Genomic DNA, 20,734 nt, shown 5'->3' with positions numbered 1-20,734 from the left:
CTTGCGCCCTAAAGGAGGAGTTATTCAGATTCATTGCAGTGGGGGGCGGCGGCTGCAAAACGCACCATTCTTCTTGTTTTTGCTCTGCAAAGCAGCCTTTTCAAGGGTTGGCTTGGGTGACAAAATGTCTTCTGTAGGCGTGGGTTTGTCTCCCTCTCGCTCTCTCTCCCTAAGATGTGTCCGGCATAGGCCAGGGTGCCACTCGAGGCCCAAACCAATTCTGGTTATCGCTTCTCGGCCTTTTGGCTAAGATCAAGTGTAGTGTTGTTCGAAGAGGTGGTTTAAGCTCCAGGCCACCTTAGTACAATGATACAATGCACACTGGAAGGTTGCACTTGCTAGTACTCTGGGTGGATAGTATATTCATCTAGAGGAAAACATGGCCCTACCAGGATCGAGGCTATTAGACTGAGTAAGGGTGGGGGGCTATGGTACAACGTGCCCCAGGACTGACGACCCTGGAGTGAGTCTGAGCTTGCTGGCTTGGGACCCCGGCAAGCCTTGGGCTCTGTAGCACACCGTACCTTGCCTTTTCATACTTTTTGAGCATATTATCCTATCCCGGCCTTCTGGCTAGGAAGGGAAATTTTTATAATCCCGGTCGGAGGTCTGGTCAGCTTTGGGCTGAGAAACTAACACCCGGTTGGAGGTCTGGGTCAGCTTCGGCTGAGAAACCAACACCCGGTTGGAGGTCTGGGTCAGCTTCGGCTGAGAAACCAACACCCGGTTGGAGGTCCGGTTAGCCTTGGGCTGAGAAACCAACACCGGTTGACGGTCCCGGGCAGTTTTGGCTGCGAAACCAACAACTAGTAGCTCTCTACTCCACTTGGGTAAGATGCCTGGGTGGACGCTGGGAGCAACGACAAGGCTCAACCAGGCTTCGGCTTGGGGGGAGCACCGAAGATCCCTGACCCTTGGTGGCCTTCTGGCTCGGAGGGACGGGGTTGATTTTTGGGGACCCTCTCCTCACGGTGGGGTCCACACGAATCCTAGCCTTTGCACTGTTTTTGGTGTGACTTCGGTCATGCATTTTTTGTGGTGCTTTGGAAAGCTTCATTAAATCAAAAATCTGTTCTTATCAGTTTAATATCTGATACGTCCCCTATCTGGGGACCATATATTAAATGGATTTTTAGAACAGGGAGATGGAAAAAGAGCTTGCTCTGTCCACTCCACGCATTGACCTGGTATTGCAGTACCTCCAGGAACGGTGCACCCCTTCTTAACCCAGTTTCCAAAAGCAGAACTCAATTCACCTGATTCATATTAGCCCGGTTTAATGAATTGGAAGAAAGCATACGTCTTCATATGCACCTCAATTTGGCCCATTCACTTTTCACACTTCCTCCTTTTGTTTTTTATCTTTCACACTTTTGACTTTCTTTATTCATCCAAATAGCAAACTCATCACCACTCAACCTGACCAACTCGGCTATGTCCCGTGCTGCAGTTCTCTGTCTTATCTAGATCATTTGCAATTGAATGGAATAGATCCCTTTTGGACAAAGTGGATTCACCTGCTGCTGCAGTGACCACAGGTGTGATAAGATCTAGAATTGGCATCTGGTGCGATCTCTCCGCTTCCACTCCAAAGAAAGTTACCTGTTTATTCCTATCATGCATTGGTTTTTGGGGTTTTCTTTGAGTAATGATGATCTCTTTAGTAGTCTGTTGGCGCCCTCTCCTGGAGGAATAGTTTGCTTGCTCTTGGACATTCTAAAAGAGAGGTCATGATAGACATTGAGCTTCTGAGCTCAATTGGGGACAGTCATGGGTGATGAATGTTTGCAACCTGCTGCAAAGCCTCATACCGCAATATAAGGAACGTCAAATACTAAGAAAGGGCGGCCTATGAAAGAATTACTACTTTCAATAAGTACACTTAAACGGCTAATTGGGAATAGAAAAACTGTAAAAAGCCCTCTGAGAAAGCCCCCCTCTAACCTTTGATAGTAAGTTTTTCTGTAGTCTGCCTGTTGATGTATTTTCCGTTTGAACTGTGCACAACATGAAGAGACGGAACACTGGCGGCTTGTCACAATGCCCCCGCTGACATCACAATAGCGCTGCTGCCTAGAAAACAAGCTGCGCAGCAGAAGTTGTTCTTTGGGTGGGAGGGTGGGCTAGTGTAAGGAGGGGGCAAGCTCTTTTTTTCCCGGGTGGTAGGGGGATGACAGGAGAAGGGATGCGGGTGGTGAGAAGGGTACAGAGGGCAGGGTTTGGGGGCTGGGAAGGAAAGGGAAAAGATTAGGGTTTGGGGATGATGAAAGGGCTTTCTACGGGTAAGGATGGCAAAGGGTGGCAGTGACGGAAAGTCAGGCAACCTGTCCTGTCCGTCTTTTTGTATCGTGAATTGGAAAGACTGCAAGGGGGAGGGGAGTTGCTTGCGCCCTAAAGGAGGAGTTATTCAGATTCATTGCAGTGGGGGGCGGCGGCTGCAAAACGCACCATTCTTCTTGTTTTTGCTCTGCAAAGCAGCCTTTTCAAGGGTTGGCTTGGGTGACAAAATGTCTTCTGTAGGCGTGGGTTTGTCTCCCTCTCGCTCTCTCTCCCTAAGATGTGTCCGGCATAGGCCAGGGTGCCACTCGAGGCCCAAACCAATTCTGGTTATCGCTTCTCGGCCTTTTGGCTAAGATCAAGTGTAGTATCTGTTCTTATCAGTTTAATATCTGATACGTCCCCTATCTGGGGACCATATATTAAATGGATTTTTAGAACAGGGAGATGGAAAAAGAGCTTGCTCTGTCCACTCCACGCATTGACCTGGTATTGCAGTACCTCCAGGAACGGTGCACCCCTTCTTAACCCAGTTTCCAAAAGCAGAACTCAATTCACCTGATTCATATTAGCCCGGTTTAATGAATTGGAAGAAAGCATACGTCTTCATATGCACCTCAATTTGGCCCATTCACTTTTCACACTTCCTCCTTTTGTTTTTTATCTTTCACACTTTTGACTTTCTTTATTCATCCAAATAGCAAACTCATCACCACTCAACCTGACCAACTCGGCTATGTCCCGTGCTGCAGTTCTCTGTCTTATCTAGATCATTTGCAATTGAATGGAATAGATCCCTTTTGGACAAAGTGGATTCACCTGCTGCTGCAGTGACCACAGGTGTGATAAGATCTAGAATTGGCATCTGGTGCGATCTCTCCGCTTCCACTCCAAAGAAAGTTACCTGTTTATTCCTATCATGCATTGGTTTTTGGGGTTTTCTTTGAGTAATGATGATCTCTTTAGTAGTCTGTTGGCGCCCTCTCCTGGAGGAATAGTTTGCTTGCTCTTGGACATTCTAAAAGAGAGGTCATGATAGACATTGAGCTTCTGAGCTCAATTGGGGACAGTCATGGGTGATGAATGTTTGCAACCTGCTGCAAAGCCTCATACCGCAATATAAGGAACGTCAAATACTAAGAAAGGGCGGCCTATGAAAGAATTACTACTTTCAATAAGTACACTTAAACGGCTAATTGGGAATAGAAAAACTGTAAAAAGCCCTCTGAGAAAGCCCCCCTCTAACCTTTGATAGTAAGTTTTTCTGTAGTCTGCCTGTTGATGTATTTTCCGTTTGAACTGTGCACAACATGAAGAGACGGAACACTGGCGGCTTGTCACAATGCCCCCGCTGACATCACAATAGCGCTGCTGCCTAGAAAACAAGCTGCGCAGCAGAAGTTGTTCTTTGGGTGGGAGGGTGGGCTAGTGTAAGGAGGGGCTCTTTTTTTCCCGGGTGGTAGGGGGATGACAGGAGAAGGGATGCGGGTGGTGAGAAGGGTACAGAGGGCAGGGTTTGGGGGCTGGGAAGGAAAGGGAAAAGATTAGTGTTTGGGGATGATGAAAGGGCTTTCTACGGGTAAGGATGGCAAAGGGTGGCAGTGACGGAAAGTCAGGCAACCTGTCCTGTCCGTCTTTTTGTATCGTGAATTGGAAAGACTGCAAGGGGGAGGGGAGTTGCTTGCGCCCTAAAGGAGGAGTTATTCAGATTCATTGCAGTGGGGGGCGGCGGCTGCAAAACGCACCATTCTTCTTGTTTTTGCTCTGCAAAGCAGCCTTTTCAAGGGTTGGCTTGGGTGACAAAATGTCTTCTGTAGGCGTGGGTTTGTCTCCCTCTCGCTCTCTCTCCCTAAGATGTGTCCGGCATAGGCCAGGGTGCCACTCGAGGCCCAAACCAATTCTGGTTATCGCTTCTCGGCCTTTTGGCTAAGATCAAGTGTAGTATCTGTTCTTATCAGTTTAATATCTGATACGTCCCCTATCTGGGGACCATATATTAAATGGATTTTTAGAACAGGGAGATGGAAAAAGAGCTTGCTCTGTCCACTCCACGCATTGACCTGGTATTGCAGTACCTCCAGGAACGGTGCACCCCTTCTTAACCCAGTTTCCAAAAGCAGAACTCAATTCACCTGATTCATATTAGCCCGGTTTAATGAATTGGAAGAAAGCATACGTCTTCATATGCACCTCAATTTGGCCCATTCACTTTTCACACTTCCTCCTTTTGTTTTTTATCTTTCACACTTTTGACTTTCTTTATTCATCCAAATAGCAAACTCATCACCACTCAACCTGACCAACTCGGCTATGTCCCGTGCTGCAGTTCTCTGTCTTATCTAGATCATTTGCAATTGAATGGAATAGATCCCTTTTGGACAAAGTGGATTCACCTGCTGCTGCAGTGACCACAGGTGTGATAAGATCTAGAATTGGCATCTGGTGCGATCTCTCCGCTTCCACTCCAAAGAAAGTTACCTGTTTATTCCTATCATGCATTGGTTTTTGGGGTTTTCTTTGAGTAATGATGATCTCTTTAGTAGTCTGTTGGCGCCCTCTCCTGGAGGAATAGTTTGCTTGCTCTTGGACATTCTAAAAGAGAGGTCATGATAGACATTGAGCTTCTGAGCTCAATTGGGGACAGTCATGGGTGATGAATGTTTGCAACCTGCTGCAAAGCCTCATACCGCAATATAAGGAACGTCAAATACTAAGAAAGGGCGGCCTATGAAAGAATTACTACTTTCAATAAGTACACTTAAACGGCTAATTGGGAATAGAAAAACTGTAAAAAGCCCTCTGAGAAAGCCCCCCTCTAACCTTTGATAGTAAGTTTTTCTGTAGTCTGCCTGTTGATGTATTTTCCGTTTGAACTGTGCACAACATGAAGAGACGGAACACTGGCGGCTTGTCACAATGCCCCCGCTGACATCACAATAGCGCTGCTGCCTAGAAAACAAGCTGCGCAGCAGAAGTTGTTCTTTGGGTGGGAGGGTGGGCTAGTGTAAGGAGGGGGCAAGCTCTTTTTTTCCCGGGTGGTAGGGGGATGACAGGAGAAGGGATGCGGGTGGTGAGAAGGGTACAGAGGGCAGGGTTTGGGGGCTGGGAAGGAAAGGGAAAAGATTAGGGTTTGGGGATGATGAAAGGGCTTTCTACGGGTAAGGATGGCAAAGGGTGGCAGTGACGGAAAGTCAGGCAACCTGTCCTGTCCGTCTTTTTGTATCGTGAATTGGAAAGACTGCAAGGGGGAGGGGAGTTGCTTGCGCCCTAAAGGAGGAGTTATTCAGATTCATTGCAGTGGGGGGCGGCGGCTGCAAAACGCACCATTCTTCTTGTTTTTGCTCTGCAAAGCAGCCTTTTCAAGGGTTGGCTTGGGTGACAAAATGTCTTCTGTAGGCGTGGGTTTGTCTCCCTCTCGCTCTCTCTCCCTAAGATGTGTCCGGCATAGGCCAGGGTGCCACTCGAGGCCCAAACCAATTCTGGTTATCGCTTCTCGGCCTTTTGGCTAAGATCAAGTGTAGTATCGTTCGAAAAGGTGGTTTAAGGCTCCGGCCACCTTAGTACAATGATGCAATGCACACTGGAAGGTTGCGCTTGTTAGTACTTTGGGAGGATAGTATATCCATCTAGAGGAAACCATGGCCCTACCAGGATCGAGGCTATTAGACTGAGTAAGTGTGGGGGTTATGGTGCAATGTGCCCCAGGAATGGACACCCTGGAGGGAGTCTGAACTTGCTAGGTTGGGACCCTGGTAAGCCTCAGACTCTGTCGCACGCCGCGCCTTGCCTATTCATACTTTCCAAGCATATTGCCCTATCCCGGCCTTCTGGCTAAGAAGGGAAATTTTTATAATCCCGGTCGGAGGTCCGGTCGGCTTTGGGCTGAGAAACCAACACCCGGTTGGAGGTCCGGGTCAGCTTTGGCTGAGAAACCAACACCCGGTTGGAGGTCCGGTTAGCCTTGGGCTGAGAAACCAACACCCGGTTGGAGGTCCGGTCAGCCTTGGGCTGAGAAACCAACACCCGGTTGGAGGTCCGGTCAGTTTTGGGCTGAGAAACCAACACCGGTTGACGGTCCGGGCAGTCTCGGCTGCGATACCAACGACTAGTAGCTCCCTACTCCACTTGGGTAAGATGCCTCGGTGGACGCTGGGAGCAACAACAAGGCTCAACCAGGCTTCGGCTTGGGGGAGCACCGAAGATCCCTGACCCTCGCTGTGGCCTTCTGGCTCGGAGGGACGGGGTTGATTTTTGGGGATCCTCTTCTCACGGAGGGGTCCACACGAATCCTAGCCTTTGCACTGTTTTTGGTGTGACTTCGGTCATGCATTTTTGCGGTGCTTTGGAAAGCTTCATTAAATCAAAATCTGTTCTTATCAGTTTAATATCTGATACGTCCCCTATCTGGGGACCATATATTAAATGGATTTTTAGAACAGGGAGATGGAAAAAGAGCTTGCTCTGTCCACTCCACGCATTGACCTGGTATTGCAGTACCTCCAGGAACGGTGCACCCCTTCTTAACCCAGTTTCCAAAAGCAGAACTCAATTCACCTGATTCATATTAGCCCGGTTTAATGAATTGGAAGAAAGCATACGTCTTCATATGCACCTCAATTTGGCCCATTCACTTTTCACACTTCCTCCTTTTGTTTTTTATCTTTCACACTTTTGACTTTCTTTATTCATCCAAATAGCAAACTCATCACCACTCAACCTGACCAACTCGGCTATGTCCCGTGCTGCAGTTCTCTGTCTTATCTAGATCATTTGCAATTGAATGGAATAGATCCCTTTTGGACAAAGTGGATTCACCTGCTGCTGCAGTGACCACAGGTGTGATAAGATCTAGAATTGGCATCTGGTGCGATCTCTCCGCTTCCACTCCAAAGAAAGTTACCTGTTTATTCCTATCATGCATTGGTTTTTGGGGTTTTCTTTGAGTAATGATGATCTCTTTAGTAGTCTGTTGGCGCCCTCTCCTGGAGGAATAGTTTGCTTGCTCTTGGACATTCTAAAAGAGAGGTCATGATAGACATTGAGCTTCTGAGCTCAATTGGGGACAGTCATGGGTGATGAATGTTTGCAACCTGCTGCAAAGCCTCATACCGCAATATAAGGAACGTCAAATACTAAGAAAGGGCGGCCTATGAAAGAATTACTACTTTCAATAAGTACACTTAAACGGCTAATTGGGAATAGAAAAACTGTAAAAAGCCCTCTGAGAAAGCCCCCCTCTAACCTTTGATAGTAAGTTTTTCTGTAGTCTGCCTGTTGATGTATTTTCCGTTTGAACTGTGCACAACATGAAGAGACGGAACACTGGCGGCTTGTCACAATGCCCCCGCTGACATCACAATAGCGCTGCTGCCTAGAAAACAAGCTGCGCAGCAGAAGTTGTTCTTTGGGTGGGAGGGTGGGCTAGTGTAAGGAGGGGGCAAGCTCTTTTTTTCCCGGGTGGTAGGGGGATGACAGGAGAAGGGATGCGGGTGGTGAGAAGGGTACAGAGGGCAGGGTTTGGGGGCTGGGAAGGAAAGGGAAAAGATTAGGGTTTGGGGATGATGAAAGGGCTTTCTACGGGTAAGGATGGCAAAGGGTGGCAGTGACGGAAAGTCAGGCAACCTGTCCTGTCCGTCTTTTTGTATCGTGAATTGGAAAGACTGCAAGGGGGAGGGGAGTTGCTTGCGCCCTAAAGGAGGAGTTATTCAGATTCATTGCAGTGGGGGGCGGCGGCTGCAAAACGCACCATTCTTCTTGTTTTTGCTCTGCAAAGCAGCCTTTTCAAGGGTTGGCTTGGGTGACAAAATGTCTTCTGTAGGCGTGGGTTTGTCTCCCTCTCGCTCTCTCTCCCTAAGATGTGTCCGGCATAGGCCAGGGTGCCACTCGAGGCCCAAACCAATTCTGGTTATCGCTTCTCGGCCTTTTGGCTAAGATCAAGTGTAGTATCTGTTCTTATCAGTTTAATATCTGATACGTCCCCTATCTGGGGACCATATATTAAATGGATTTTTAGAACAGGGAGATGGAAAAAGAGCTTGCTCTGTCCACTCCACGCATTGACCTGGTATTGCAGTACCTCCAGGAACGGTGCACCCCTTCTTAACCCAGTTTCCAAAAGCAGAACTCAATTCACCTGATTCATATTAGCCCGGTTTAATGAATTGGAAGAAAGCATACGTCTTCATATGCACCTCAATTTGGCCCATTCACTTTTCACACTTCCTCCTTTTGTTTTTTATCTTTCACACTTTTGACTTTCTTTATTCATCCAAATAGCAAACTCATCACCACTCAACCTGACCAACTCGGCTATGTCCCGTGCTGCAGTTCTCTGTCTTATCTAGATCATTTGCAATTGAATGGAATAGATCCCTTTTGGACAAAGTGGATTCACCTGCTGCTGCAGTGACCACAGGTGTGATAAGATCTAGAATTGGCATCTGGTGCGATCTCTCCGCTTCCACTCCAAAGAAAGTTACCTGTTTATTCCTATCATGCATTGGTTTTTGGGGTTTTCTTTGAGTAATGATGATCTCTTTAGTAGTCTGTTGGCGCCCTCTCCTGGAGGAATAGTTTGCTTGCTCTTGGACATTCTAAAAGAGAGGTCATGATAGACATTGAGCTTCTGAGCTCAATTGGGGACAGTCATGGGTGATGAATGTTTGCAACCTGCTGCAAAGCCTCATACCGCAATATAAGGAACGTCAAATACTAAGAAAGGGCGGCCTATGAAAGAATTACTACTTTCAATAAGTACACTTAAACGGCTAATTGGGAATAGAAAAACTGTAAAAAGCCCTCTGAGAAAGCCCCCCTCTAACCTTTGATAGTAAGTTTTTCTGTAGTCTGCCTGTTGATGTATTTTCCGTTTGAACTGTGCACAACATGAAGAGACGGAACACTGGCGGCTTGTCACAATGCCCCCGCTGACATCACAATAGCGCTGCTGCCTAGAAAACAAGCTGCGCAGCAGAAGTTGTTCTTTGGGTGGGAGGGTGGGCTAGTGTAAGGAGGGGGCAAGCTCTTTTTTTCCCGGGTGGTAGGGGGATGACAGGAGAAGGGATGCGGGTGGTGAGAAGGGTACAGAGGGCAGGGTTTGGGGGCTGGGAAGGAAAGGGAAAAGATTAGGGTTTGGGGATGATGAAAGGGCTTTCTACGGGTAAGGATGGCAAAGGGTGGCAGTGACGGAAAGTCAGGCAACCTGTCCTGTCCGTCTTTTTGTATCGTGAATTGGAAAGACTGCAAGGGGGAGGGGAGTTGCTTGCGCCCTAAAGGAGGAGTTATTCAGATTCATTGCAGTGGGGGGCGGCGGCTGCAAAACGCACCATTCTTCTTGTTTTTGCTCTGCAAAGCAGCCTTTTCAAGGGTTGGCTTGGGTGACAAAATGTCTTCTGTAGGCGTGGGTTTGTCTCCCTCTCGCTCTCTCTCCCTAAGATGTGTCCGGCATAGGCCAGGGTGCCACTCGAGGCCCAAACCAATTCTGGTTATCGCTTCTCGGCCTTTTGGCTAAGATCAAGTGTAGTGTTGTTCGAAGAGGTGGTTTAAGCTCCAGGCCACCTTAGTACAATGATACAATGCACACTGGAAGGTTGCGCTTGCTAGTACTCTGGGTGGATAGTATATTCATCTAGAGGAAAACATGGCCCTACCAGGATCGAGGCTATTAGACTGAGTAAGGGTGGGGGGCTATGGTACAACGTGCCCCAGGACTGACGACCCTGGAGTGAGTCTGAGCTTGCTGGCTTGGGACCCCGGCAAGCCTTGGGCTTTGTAGCACACCGTACTTTGCCTTTTCATACTTTTTGAGCATATTACCCTATCCCGGCCTTCTGGCTAGGAAGGGAAATTTTTATAATCCCGGTCGGAGGTCTGGTCAGCTTTGGGCTGAGAAACTAACACCCGGTTGGAGGTCTGGGTCAGCTTCGGCTGAGAAACCAACACCCGGTTGGAGGTCTGGGTCAGCTTCGGCTGAGAAACCAACACCCGGTTGGAGGTCCGGTTAGCCTTGGGCTGAGAAACCAACACCGGTTGACGGTCCGGGCAGTTTCGGCTGCGAAACCAACAACTAGTAGCTCTCTACTCCACTTGGGTAAGATGCCTGGGTGGACGCTGGGAGCAACGACAAGGCTCAACCAGGCTTCGGCTTGGGGGAGCACCGAAGATCCCTGACCCTTGCTGTGGCCTTCTGGCTCGGAGGGACGGGGTTGATTTTTGGGGACCCTCTCCTCACGGTGGGGTCCACACGAATCCTAGCCTTTGCACTGTTTTTGGTGTGACTTCGGTCATGCATTTTTTGTGGTGCTTTGGAAAGCTTCATTAAATCAAAAATCTGTTCTTATCAGTTTAATATCTGATACGTCCCCTATCTGGGGACCATATATTAAATGGATTTTTAGAACAGGGAGATGGAAAAAGAGCTTGCTCTGTCCACTCCACGCATTGACCTGGTATTGCAGTACCTCCAGGAACGGTGCACCCCTTCTTAACCCAGTTTCCAAAAGCAGAACTCAATTCACCTGATTCATATTAGCCCGGTTTAATGAATTGGAAGAAAGCATACGTCTTCATATGCACCTCAATTTGGCCCATTCACTTTTCACACTTCCTCCTTTTGTTTTTTATCTTTCACACTTTTGACTTTCTTTATTCATCCAAATAGCAAACTCATCACCACTCAACCTGACCAACTCGGCTATGTCCCGTGCTGCAGTTCTCTGTCTTATCTAGATCATTTGCAATTGAATGGAATAGATCCCTTTTGGACAAAGTGGATTCACCTGCTGCTGCAGTGACCACAGGTGTGATAAGATCTAGAATTGGCATCTGGTGCGATCTCTCCGCTTCCACTCCAAAGAAAGTTACCTGTTTATTCCTATCATGCATTGGTTTTTGGGGTTTTCTTTGAGTAATGATGATCTCTTTAGTAGTCTGTTGGCGCCCTCTCCTGGAGGAATAGTTTGCTTGCTCTTGGACATTCTAAAAGAGAGGTCATGATAGACATTGAGCTTCTGAGCTCAATTGGGGACAGTCATGGGTGATGAATGTTTGCAACCTGCTGCAAAGCCTCATACCGCAATATAAGGAACGTCAAATACTAAGAAAGGGCGGCCTATGAAAGAATTACTACTTTCAATAAGTACACTTAAACGGCTAATTGGGAATAGAAAAACTGTAAAAAGCCCTCTGAGAAAGCCCCCCTCTAACCTTTGATAGTAAGTTTTTCTGTAGTCTGCCTGTTGATGTATTTTCCGTTTGAACTGTGCACAACATGAAGAGACGGAACACTGGCGGCTTGTCACAATGCCCCCGCTGACATCACAATAGCGCTGCTGCCTAGAAAACAAGCTGCGCAGCAGAAGTTGTTCTTTGGGTGGGAGGGTGGGCTAGTGTAAGGAGGGGGCAAGCTCTTTTTTTCCCGGGTGGTAGGGGGATGACAGGAGAAGGGATGCGGGTGGTGAGAAGGGTACAGAGGGCAGGGTTTGGGGGCTGGGAAGGAAAGGGAAAAGATTAGGGTTTGGGGATGATGAAAGGGCTTTCTACGGGTAAGGATGGCAAAGGGTGGCAGTGACGGAAAGTCAGGCAACCTGTCCTGTCCGTCTTTTTGTATCGTGAATTGGAAAGACTGCAAGGGGGAGGGGAGTTGCTTGCGCCCTAAAGGAGGAGTTATTCAGATTCATTGCAGTGGGGGGCGGCGGCTGCAAAACGCACCATTCTTCTTGTTTTTGCTCTGCAAAGCAGCCTTTTCAAGGGTTGGCTTGGGTGACAAAATGTCTTCTGTAGGCGTGGGTTTGTCTCCCTCTCGCTCTCTCTCCCTAAGATGTGTCCGGCATAGGCCAGGGTGCCACTCGAGGCCCAAACCAATTCTGGTTATCGCTTCTCGGCCTTTTGGCTAAGATCAAGTGTAGTATCTGTTCTTATCAGTTTAATATCTGATACGTCCCCTATCTGGGGACCATATATTAAATGGATTTTTAGAACAGGGAGATGGAAAAAGAGCTTGCTCTGTCCACTCCACGCATTGACCTGGTATTGCAGTACCTCCAGGAACGGTGCACCCCTTCTTAACCCAGTTTCCAAAAGCAGAACTCAATTCACCTGATTCATATTAGCCCGGTTTAATGAATTGGAAGAAAGCATACGTCTTCATATGCACCTCAATTTGGCCCATTCACTTTTCACACTTCCTCCTTTTGTTTTTTATCTTTCACACTTTTGACTTTCTTTATTCATCCAAATAGCAAACTCATCACCACTCAACCTGACCAACTCGGCTATGTCCCGTGCTGCAGTTCTCTGTCTTATCTAGATCATTTGCAATTGAATGGAATAGATCCCTTTTGGACAAAGTGGATTCACCTGCTGCTGCAGTGACCACAGGTGTGATAAGATCTAGAATTGGCATCTGGTGCGATCTCTCCGCTTCCACTCCAAAGAAAGTTACCTGTTTATTCCTATCATGCATTGGTTTTTGGGGTTTTCTTTGAGTAATGATGATCTCTTTAGTAGTCTGTTGGCGCCCTCTCCTGGAGGAATAGTTTGCTTGCTCTTGGACATTCTAAAAGAGAGGTCATGATAGACATTGAGCTTCTGAGCTCAATTGGGGACAGTCATGGGTGATGAATGTTTGCAACCTGCTGCAAAGCCTCATACCGCAATATAAGGAACGTCAAATACTAAGAAAGGGCGGCCTATGAAAGAATTACTACTTTCAATAAGTACACTTAAACGGCTAATTGGGAATAGAAAAACTGTAAAAAGCCCTCTGAGAAAGCCCCCCTCTAACCTTTGATAGTAAGTTTTTCTGTAGTCTGCCTGTTGATGTATTTTCCGTTTGAACTGTGCACAACATGAAGAGACGGAACACTGGCGGCTTGTCACAATGCCCCCGCTGACATCACAATAGCGCTGCTGCCTAGAAAACAAGCTGCGCAGCAGAAGTTGTTCTTTGGGTGGGAGGGTGGGCTAGTGTAAGGAGGGGGCAAGCTCTTTTTTTCCCGGGTGGTAGGGGGATGACAGGAGAAGGGATGCGGGTGGTGAGAAGGGTACAGAGGGCAGGGTTTGGGGGCTGGGAAGGAAAGGGAAAAGATTAGGGTTTGGGGATGATGAAAGGGCTTTCTACGGGTAAGGATGGCAAAGGGTGGCAGTGACGGAAAGTCAGGCAACCTGTCCTGTCCGTCTTTTTGTATCGTGAATTGGAAAGACTGCAAGGGGGAGGGGAGTTGCTTGCGCCCTAAAGGAGGAGTTATTCAGATTCATTGCAGTGGGGGGCGGCGGCTGCAAAACGCACCATTCTTCTTGTTTTTGCTCTGCAAAGCAGCCTTTTCAAGGGTTGGCTTGGGTGACAAAATGTCTTCTGTAGGCGTGGGTTTGTCTCCCTCTCGCTCTCTCTCCCTAAGATGTGTCCGGCATAGGCCAGGGTGCCACTCGAGGCCCAAACCAATTCTGGTTATCGCTTCTCGGCCTTTTGGCTAAGATCAAGTGTAGTATCTGTTCTTATCAGTTTAATATCTGATACGTCCCCTATCTGGGGACCATATATTAAATGGATTTTTAGAACAGGGAGATGGAAAAAGAGCTTGCTCTGTCCACTCCACGCATTGACCTGGTATTGCAGTACCTCCAGGAACGGTGCACCCCTTCTTAACCCAGTTTCCAAAAGCAGAACTCAATTCACCTGATTCATATTAGCCCGGTTTAATGAATTGGAAGAAAGCATACGTCTTCATATGCACCTCAATTTGGCCCATTCACTTTTCACACTTCCTCCTTTTGTTTTTTATCTTTCACACTTTTGACTTTCTTTATTCATCCAAATAGCAAACTCATCACCACTCAACCTGACCAACTCGGCTATGTCCCGTGCTGCAGTTCTCTGTCTTATCTAGATCATTTGCAATTGAATGGAATAGATCCCTTTTGGACAAAGTGGATTCACCTGCTGCTGCAGTGACCACAGGTGTGATAAGATCTAGAATTGGCATCTGGTGCGATCTCTCCGCTTCCACTCCAAAGAAAGTTACCTGTTTATTCCTATCATGCATTGGTTTTTGGGGTTTTCTTTGAGTAATGATGATCTCTTTAGTAGTCTGTTGGCGCCCTCTCCTGGAGGAATAGTTTGCTTGCTCTTGGACATTCTAAAAGAGAGGTCATGATAGACATTGAGCTTCTGAGCTCAATTGGGGACAGTCATGGGTGATGAATGTTTGCAACCTGCTGCAAAGCCTCATACCGCAATATAAGGAACGTCAAATACTAAGAATGGGCGGCCTATGAAAGAATTACTACTTTCAATAAGTACACTTAAACGGCTAATTGGGAATAGAAAAACTGTAAAAAGCCCTCTGAGAAAGCCCCCCTCTAACCTTTGATAGTAAGTTTTTCTGTAGTCTGCCTGTTGATGTATTTTCCGTTTGAACTGTGCACAACATGAAGAGACGGAACACTGGCGGCTTGTCACAATGCCCCCGCTGACATCACAATAGCGCTGCTGCCTAGAAAACAAGCTGCGCAGCAGAAGTTGTTCTTTGGGTGGGAGGGTGGGCTAGTGTAAGGAGGGGGCAAGCTCTTTTTTTCCCGGGTGGTAGGGGGATGACAGGAGAAGGGATGCGGGTGGTGAGAAGGGTACAGAGGGCAGGGTTTGGGGGCTGGGAAGGAAAGGGAAAAGATTAGGGTTTGGGGATGATGAAAGGGCTTTCTACGGGTAAGGATGGCAAAGGGTGGCAGTGACGGAAAGTCAGGCAACCTGTCCTGTCCGTCTTTTTGTATCGTGAATTGGAAAGACTGCAAGGGGGAGGGGAGTTGCTTGCGCCCTAAAGGAGGAGTTATTCAGATTCATTGCAGTGGGGGGCGGCGGCTGCAAAACGCACCATTCTTCTTGTTTTTGCTCTGCAAAGCAGCCTTTTCAAGGGTTGGCTTGGGTGACAAAATGTCTTCTGTAGGCGTGGGTTTGTCTCCCTCTCGCTCTCTCTCCCTAAGATGTGTCCGGCATAGGCCAGGGTGCCACTCGAGGCCCAAACCAATTCTGGTTATCGCTTCTCGGCCTTTTGGCTAAGATCAAGTGTAGTATCTGTTCTTATCAGAACAAACTGAGCTAGCTACACTTGACGAGATACGATCAGGGAGACGAGCTCCGAAGCCCAGCCGAGACCGGAAGAGGGAGATCGGACGGAAGAAGAGCTTGGCAGAAAGAAGCAAGAAGACGAAGGCTCGGAGAAGACTTGGGGAGACCAGAGGAACTTCGAGGAGGAACACAGCGGGAGAAGACACCCGGAGAAGAATCCAAGATCCAGCTCCGGGAACTCAAGCAGGAACCAGCCATGGCAAGCAAGCCAGAGAAGGCAGCCAAGAAGGCTCAGGACCCAGGGACCTCCAGGAAGGCTCATCCAGAGGCTTCTTCGGCCCAAGAGGCCCCTACCTCCGACGCCAGCCAGCCGGAGGGAGCCCGGACGCCGCCTGAAAAGGCTCCAACCCTGGAGCCTTGGATGCGGCAGACGGTCGCCCTGAAGCTGAAGGCGGTGGATGGTAGGTTGCCGGACATGTCCAGCGACGTGTTCTGCAAGAAGATGATTCTGGATCAGGGCTTCTCCAGGGCGGAAACCCTGAGTGTCCAGACCTTCATGACTGGCATTTTTCTGGTAACCTTTGCCACGGTGAATGCCTGCAGGAGATACTGGGAGGCGATGAACGCAGCGATGCCGGACTCCCCTTTTCATTCTTTTTTAGGATCCTGTCCTATACAGAGGGATGAGAAGAGGATCACGGTCTCCATGCGGAACCCGCACACCCCAGGAAGAGACATCTCCACGTTCCTGGGACGTCTCTGCACAGTGGTGAGGGAGCCATCCCACATCCTTAACGGCAACGGATTCTGGACGGGTAAGTGGTCAGTAACCGTTCGACTCCACAGGGAACCAGCATCCGAGGATGGTCTCCAGCACCTGCCCCCGACATTCTCTCTGGGAAACTCCTTTGGTCTCATCTACTACCCGGACATGCCACACAACTGCAGGAAATGTGGCGGGAAAGGGCATTCGATGAAGACCTGCAAGGAGGACGCCTGCAGGGTTTGCCGGGTGACAGGACACAGCTCCAAGGACTGCCCAAAGAAGAAGACTTGCAACCTATGTGGACAGGCGGACCACCTTTACAAGGACTGCCCACAGCGGGAGAAATCCTGGGCAAGGGTTGCCGCGGCGACCCAGTATCGGGTAGTCACAGCTTCGTCGACCAAGGCAGCTACGACCAAGGCCACAGAGGCCAAGGACAAGGCGGCCAAGAACCCAGCGACCGTGGCTCCAGCCGATGCCCCAGCAGCCACGGAGTCCAGGGAAAAGAAGGGTAAGAAAACTGTTGCCCCCTCCCTGGCCCCCCCCCCCTGTCACCCCTGTCCAAACCCCTCCCCCCCCGGCCAACCCTACTGAGGATTCCACTACCTCCACCTCATTTCCCTACTCCTCAGTTGGTCTCCTCACCCCCCCCCCCAAAGCCCACTCTCCCTCCCCAGACCATGAGAGCAGAGGGCCTCAGCACTCTTGCACTTTTCACCGAGGAGGATTTTCCAGCTCTTGTCTCCTCAGGTACAGGCCAAAGGAAAAGGAAGGTGGAAGATAGTCCTGTCGCAGAACCTTCCAAGCTGTTCATTGTGGACCCCAATCCACCCCAGGAAGAGGAGGATGGCCTCCTCCCAGAACCGGACGTGTTGGAGCAGATGGTGGAGTCCCTTGTGGCCGAAGAAGAAATGGAGGAGTCGGAAGCCACTGAGGCACCATCCCTGCTCGATCAGCTAGAAGAAGAGGGTCTGCTGGAGATACCCTTACCAGCAGGTGCCAAAGAGGAAGAACCGCCCGACCGGAGTGGTAACTAAGGCACACCGCCTGCTCTAACTTTCTCTTTCCTCCAATGACTGCTAACATTAACATCTTTTCCATTAATGTTAGGAGCATCAGAGACAAGTTCCGACGTCAGACAATTTTTGCGTTCCTTAACACTCAGTCTAGTGATGTATTTTTCCTGCAGGAATGCTCCCTTCCCTCCTCTAGGTCCTTCAACCATCTGGCCAGGGAGTGGACCCATGGCCCATCCTACTGGTCTGGCGGGGGCGACTGTAGGTCCGCGGGGGTCGCCGTGCTGATCAGGGGAAGCGCCTTCACATTGGACTCTGTTCAGGAAATCGTCTGCGGCAGGTTACTGCTCGTGGATGGCACCTGGGCGGGAGAACCTGTCAGGTTCATCAATGTGTATGCTTCTCCTGTGAAGAGCGATCGACTGGAGCTCCTCCAAGCCCTGCGCCCTCAGCTCGCTACCGCCAGGACGGTAGTGATGGCCGGGGATTTCAACTGCCCGATTGAGGAGGATGGACGCAGTTCTGGAACGGCTGCCAAGTTGGACGTCACATCCAAACTGCTCATTGAGATGGTGACCGAAGCCTCTCTTGTGGACGTTGTTGGCTCCATCGGACACGGATCCGTGAACTATTCATGGTGCCGATCCGATGGCTCGCTGCGTTCCAGGATTGACTTTGTGTTTACCTCTCGGGCGGTTGGGCGGAGTGGGCACTCGATGGTCCCCTGCTTCTTCTCTGACCACAGAGCCATTCACTTTCAAGGTGTGCTGGGCCATGGCTTCCCCATTGGCCCGGGCTCCTGGAAGCTGAACTGCTCTCTGCTGGAAAAGGGTGAGATTCTGGAGGAGCTTAGAGCTGCCTACTCCACGTGGCGGGCCTACAAGGCGGGCTTCCAGTCTGTTTCTGACTGGTGGGAATACGTTAAACTCGAGTTCCGTTTCTTCTTTCAGGCAAAGAGTCAACAACAGGCGTGTCTGAAGAGGAGGGACTTCAGGAGACTCCAGCGTGAGCTGCGTTCCCTGCAGGACCTTCTTCGATGCGGCTGGGACGTGAGAGAGGAGCTGGAGGAGACTAAGAGGAGCCTGAAAAGGCACTTCGAGGAGGAGTCCGAGCGAATTGTCTTCCGTTCCAAAGTGGAGAACCTGGAGAAGGGTGAGAAATGTAACTCGTTCTTTTTCAGGAAACTCCACGCCGGTCACACGCCCATGAATGAACTACGAGACGAGAGTGGAAGCATACGACGCGGGAAAGAGAATGTGATGAAGGTCGTCAGCGACTTCTACAGCGAACTCTACGCCCGCAAGACTACTGACCCCGAGGCCGCCGATAAGTTCCTGTCAGGTATCACTAACCATCTTGACCCTGCAGACGCGGCGGCCATGGACGTTCCTCTGACGGTGGACGAGCTGCTCTCGGCCGCCAAATCCTTTAGTTCTGGCAGGACACCGGGCAGTGACGGCCTCCCAGCAGAGCTCTATGTAGCGCTGGGAGACCTAATCTGTCCGGACCTGTTAGGGCTGTATGAGGAGATGGTGGTGGAGGGCAGAATGCCTCCATCTCTGAGGGAAGGAATGGTCACGATCCTGTACAAGCGTAAAGGAGAGAGGTGCGACCTGAAGAATTGGCGTCCCATCACCCTTCTGAATGTCGACTACAAGATCCTGGCCAAGACGATGGCAACGAGACTGAAGACGGTTATCGGACGGATCATCCACCCGGATCAGACCTGCGGCATCCCCGGACGTCGCATCGCAGACAGCCTGGCTCTCATGCGGGACACGGTCGAGTACATCAAAGCCCGCCGGGTGCACGCAGCCCTGATCTCGTTGGATCAGGAAAAGGCCTTCGACCGTGTTTCCCATGAGTTCCTGGGCAAAGCTCTGCACAGGTTAGGTTTGGGTAACATGTTTTGTTTGTATGTCCAACTAATGTATTTTGATATTCACAGCTCGGTGTTGGTAAACGGCTGGAAGACTGACCCCTTCCCGGTCCTCTCAGGGGTCAGACAAGGCTGTCCTCTGTCACCTCTTCTTTTTGTTTGTGTTATAGAACTCTTTGCAGAGGCTATCCGGCGGAATGGAGAGATCAGAGGGATCACCGCACCAGGACCAGAACGCTTCGAGGTCAAGTGCTCGCTCTACATGGACGACGTGACCGTCTTCTGCGCGGACCGGCGCTCAGTCGACACCCTCGTCCAGACCTGTGAGACCTTCGGACGGGCTTCGGGAGCCAAAGTCAACTGCGGGAAGTCGGAAGCCATGCTCTTCGGGGACTGGCAGCCGGCCTCTTCCGCCCCCTTCCCTTTCAGCATCCAGCCGGATTTCATCAAGGTTCTTGGAGTCTGGTTCGGGAAGGAAGGAGCAGCCCTCAAGTCCTGGGAGGAACGCTTGACCAAGATCACCCAACGGATCGGTCTGTGGAGCCTCAGACGCCTCACCTGTGAGGGCAAAGCACTGGTCCTGCGTAACGAGGTACTGCCCGTGCTGCAGTACACGGCCCAGGCCTGGCCCCCCCTTGCCACCGTGTGCAGGGCCATTACCAGGACGGTGTTTCGTTTTGTCTGGGGATCCAAGATGGACAGAGTAAAGCGGAGCATCATGTACAAGGATCCTCGCAAGGGTGGGAAGGGCGTACCCGATATCCCCACCCTCCTGCGATCCTCCTTCGTATGTGACTGCGTTCGCCGAACTCTGCGAGTCAAGAGAGGTTCCGCGGGTGGGTCCATGTCTCGCTTCTTCCTGCTCCCCCTTTGGAGACGGTTAGGCTGGGACAAGTGGGACAGCTCCTTCCCCTACAACTGGACGGCGCCATGGTTCTACGGAGACGTGGTTCGGTTTGTGAGGGAACACCAACTGGAGGGACTCAAGCCTGATTTGTGGAAGCCAAAGACTATCCACAAACTCATCAGAGCCAAGGACGAAATGGAGAACATTCCAGGACTTCATCACGACACACTGGAGACTGTTTGGACAAACGTGTCATCGGCTGGATTGACCAACGGGCACAAGGACTTGTCATGGATGGCGATACAGGGCGGACTGCCCGTCCGGTCATTCATGCACGCCCGGAACCTGTGCAAAACCCGGTACTGCCCAAGGTGCCCCTTCGTGGAGGAAACATCGCTGCACGCCTTTTGGGACTGCCGTTTCGCACAGCGCCTGTTGGTTGCCCTGGAGGATGACCTGAGGAACTCCGTCCCCAGAGGGAGCCTATCGTACCATTCCGTACTTTATGGACTCTTCCCTGGGACTCACACCGTTGGAGCCATCCAGGAGGCTTGGCGCCTTATGAACTGCTTTAAGGACGCTATTTGGGTCGCCAGGAACCGGCTCATCTTGAAGAGGGAGAGGATGTCTATCCAGGATTGCCGCAGGCTGATCCACAGCCTGCTCAGAGACTATTCCATCATGGACAGTCCGGACGACAGCGCCGAGGAGGAGGTTTAGACCTCTTCCATGCCCCCTCCCTCCTTTTCCCGTTATGTGCGTCTTTCAATAAAGCTTCGGGCCTGTGACTTCCCCACCCTATCCCCCTTTTCCCCTACCCCCATCCCCCAATCGCCGGTTCGTCGTTATTTATTGTCTAACTTTTTCTTTCAGCTTGAGTGTTATGGAT

At 50.1% G+C, this 20,734-nt stretch overlaps 8 non-coding genes and 2 pseudogenes across 8 annotated transcripts; all 10 read left to right on the top strand.

Annotated features, from left to right (window-relative positions):
* Window positions 1–1,028: 1,028 nt before the first annotated feature.
* Window positions 1,029–1,221, top strand: LOC142252989 (U2 spliceosomal RNA). Its single transcript, XR_012726335.1, has one exon. It is a non-coding gene; the product is annotated as a U2 spliceosomal RNA (small nuclear RNA).
* Window positions 1,222–2,609: 1,388 nt separating this feature from the next.
* On the top strand, window positions 2,610–2,800 carry LOC142252360 (U2 spliceosomal RNA). Its single transcript, XR_012725741.1, has one exon. It is a non-coding gene; the product is annotated as a U2 spliceosomal RNA (small nuclear RNA).
* Window positions 2,801–4,183: 1,383 nt separating this feature from the next.
* LOC142252359 (U2 spliceosomal RNA) lies at window positions 4,184–4,374 on the top strand. Its single transcript, XR_012725740.1, has one exon. It is a non-coding gene; the product is annotated as a U2 spliceosomal RNA (small nuclear RNA).
* A 1,388-nt stretch (window positions 4,375–5,762) lies between these two features.
* LOC142253749 (U2 spliceosomal RNA) lies at window positions 5,763–5,904 on the top strand (annotated as a pseudogene).
* Window positions 5,905–6,601: 697 nt separating this feature from the next.
* Window positions 6,602–6,796, top strand: LOC142253086 (U2 spliceosomal RNA). The gene has a single exon (XR_012726406.1). It is a non-coding gene; the product is annotated as a U2 spliceosomal RNA (small nuclear RNA).
* Window positions 6,797–8,184: 1,388 nt separating this feature from the next.
* LOC142252358 (U2 spliceosomal RNA) lies at window positions 8,185–8,375 on the top strand. The gene has a single exon (XR_012725739.1). It is a non-coding gene; the product is annotated as a U2 spliceosomal RNA (small nuclear RNA).
* Window positions 8,376–10,565: 2,190 nt separating this feature from the next.
* On the top strand, window positions 10,566–10,758 carry LOC142252988 (U2 spliceosomal RNA). Its single transcript, XR_012726334.1, has one exon. It is a non-coding gene; the product is annotated as a U2 spliceosomal RNA (small nuclear RNA).
* A 1,388-nt stretch (window positions 10,759–12,146) lies between these two features.
* LOC142252357 (U2 spliceosomal RNA) lies at window positions 12,147–12,337 on the top strand. Its single transcript, XR_012725738.1, has one exon. It is a non-coding gene; the product is annotated as a U2 spliceosomal RNA (small nuclear RNA).
* A 1,388-nt stretch (window positions 12,338–13,725) lies between these two features.
* LOC142252356 (U2 spliceosomal RNA) lies at window positions 13,726–13,916 on the top strand. Its single transcript, XR_012725737.1, has one exon. It is a non-coding gene; the product is annotated as a U2 spliceosomal RNA (small nuclear RNA).
* Window positions 13,917–15,304: 1,388 nt separating this feature from the next.
* On the top strand, window positions 15,305–15,394 carry LOC142253609 (U2 spliceosomal RNA; annotated as a pseudogene).
* Window positions 15,395–20,734: the final 5,340 nt, after the last annotated feature.

Source organism: Anomaloglossus baeobatrachus, chromosome 9 (assembly GCF_048569485.1).
Source record: "Anomaloglossus baeobatrachus isolate aAnoBae1 chromosome 9, aAnoBae1.hap1, whole genome shotgun sequence".
NCBI classification, from domain to species: domain Eukaryota; kingdom Metazoa; phylum Chordata; class Amphibia; order Anura; family Aromobatidae; genus Anomaloglossus; species Anomaloglossus baeobatrachus.
Note: the sequence above shows the minus strand (reverse complement) of the source record. Positions and strands in the feature narration are given on the sequence as shown.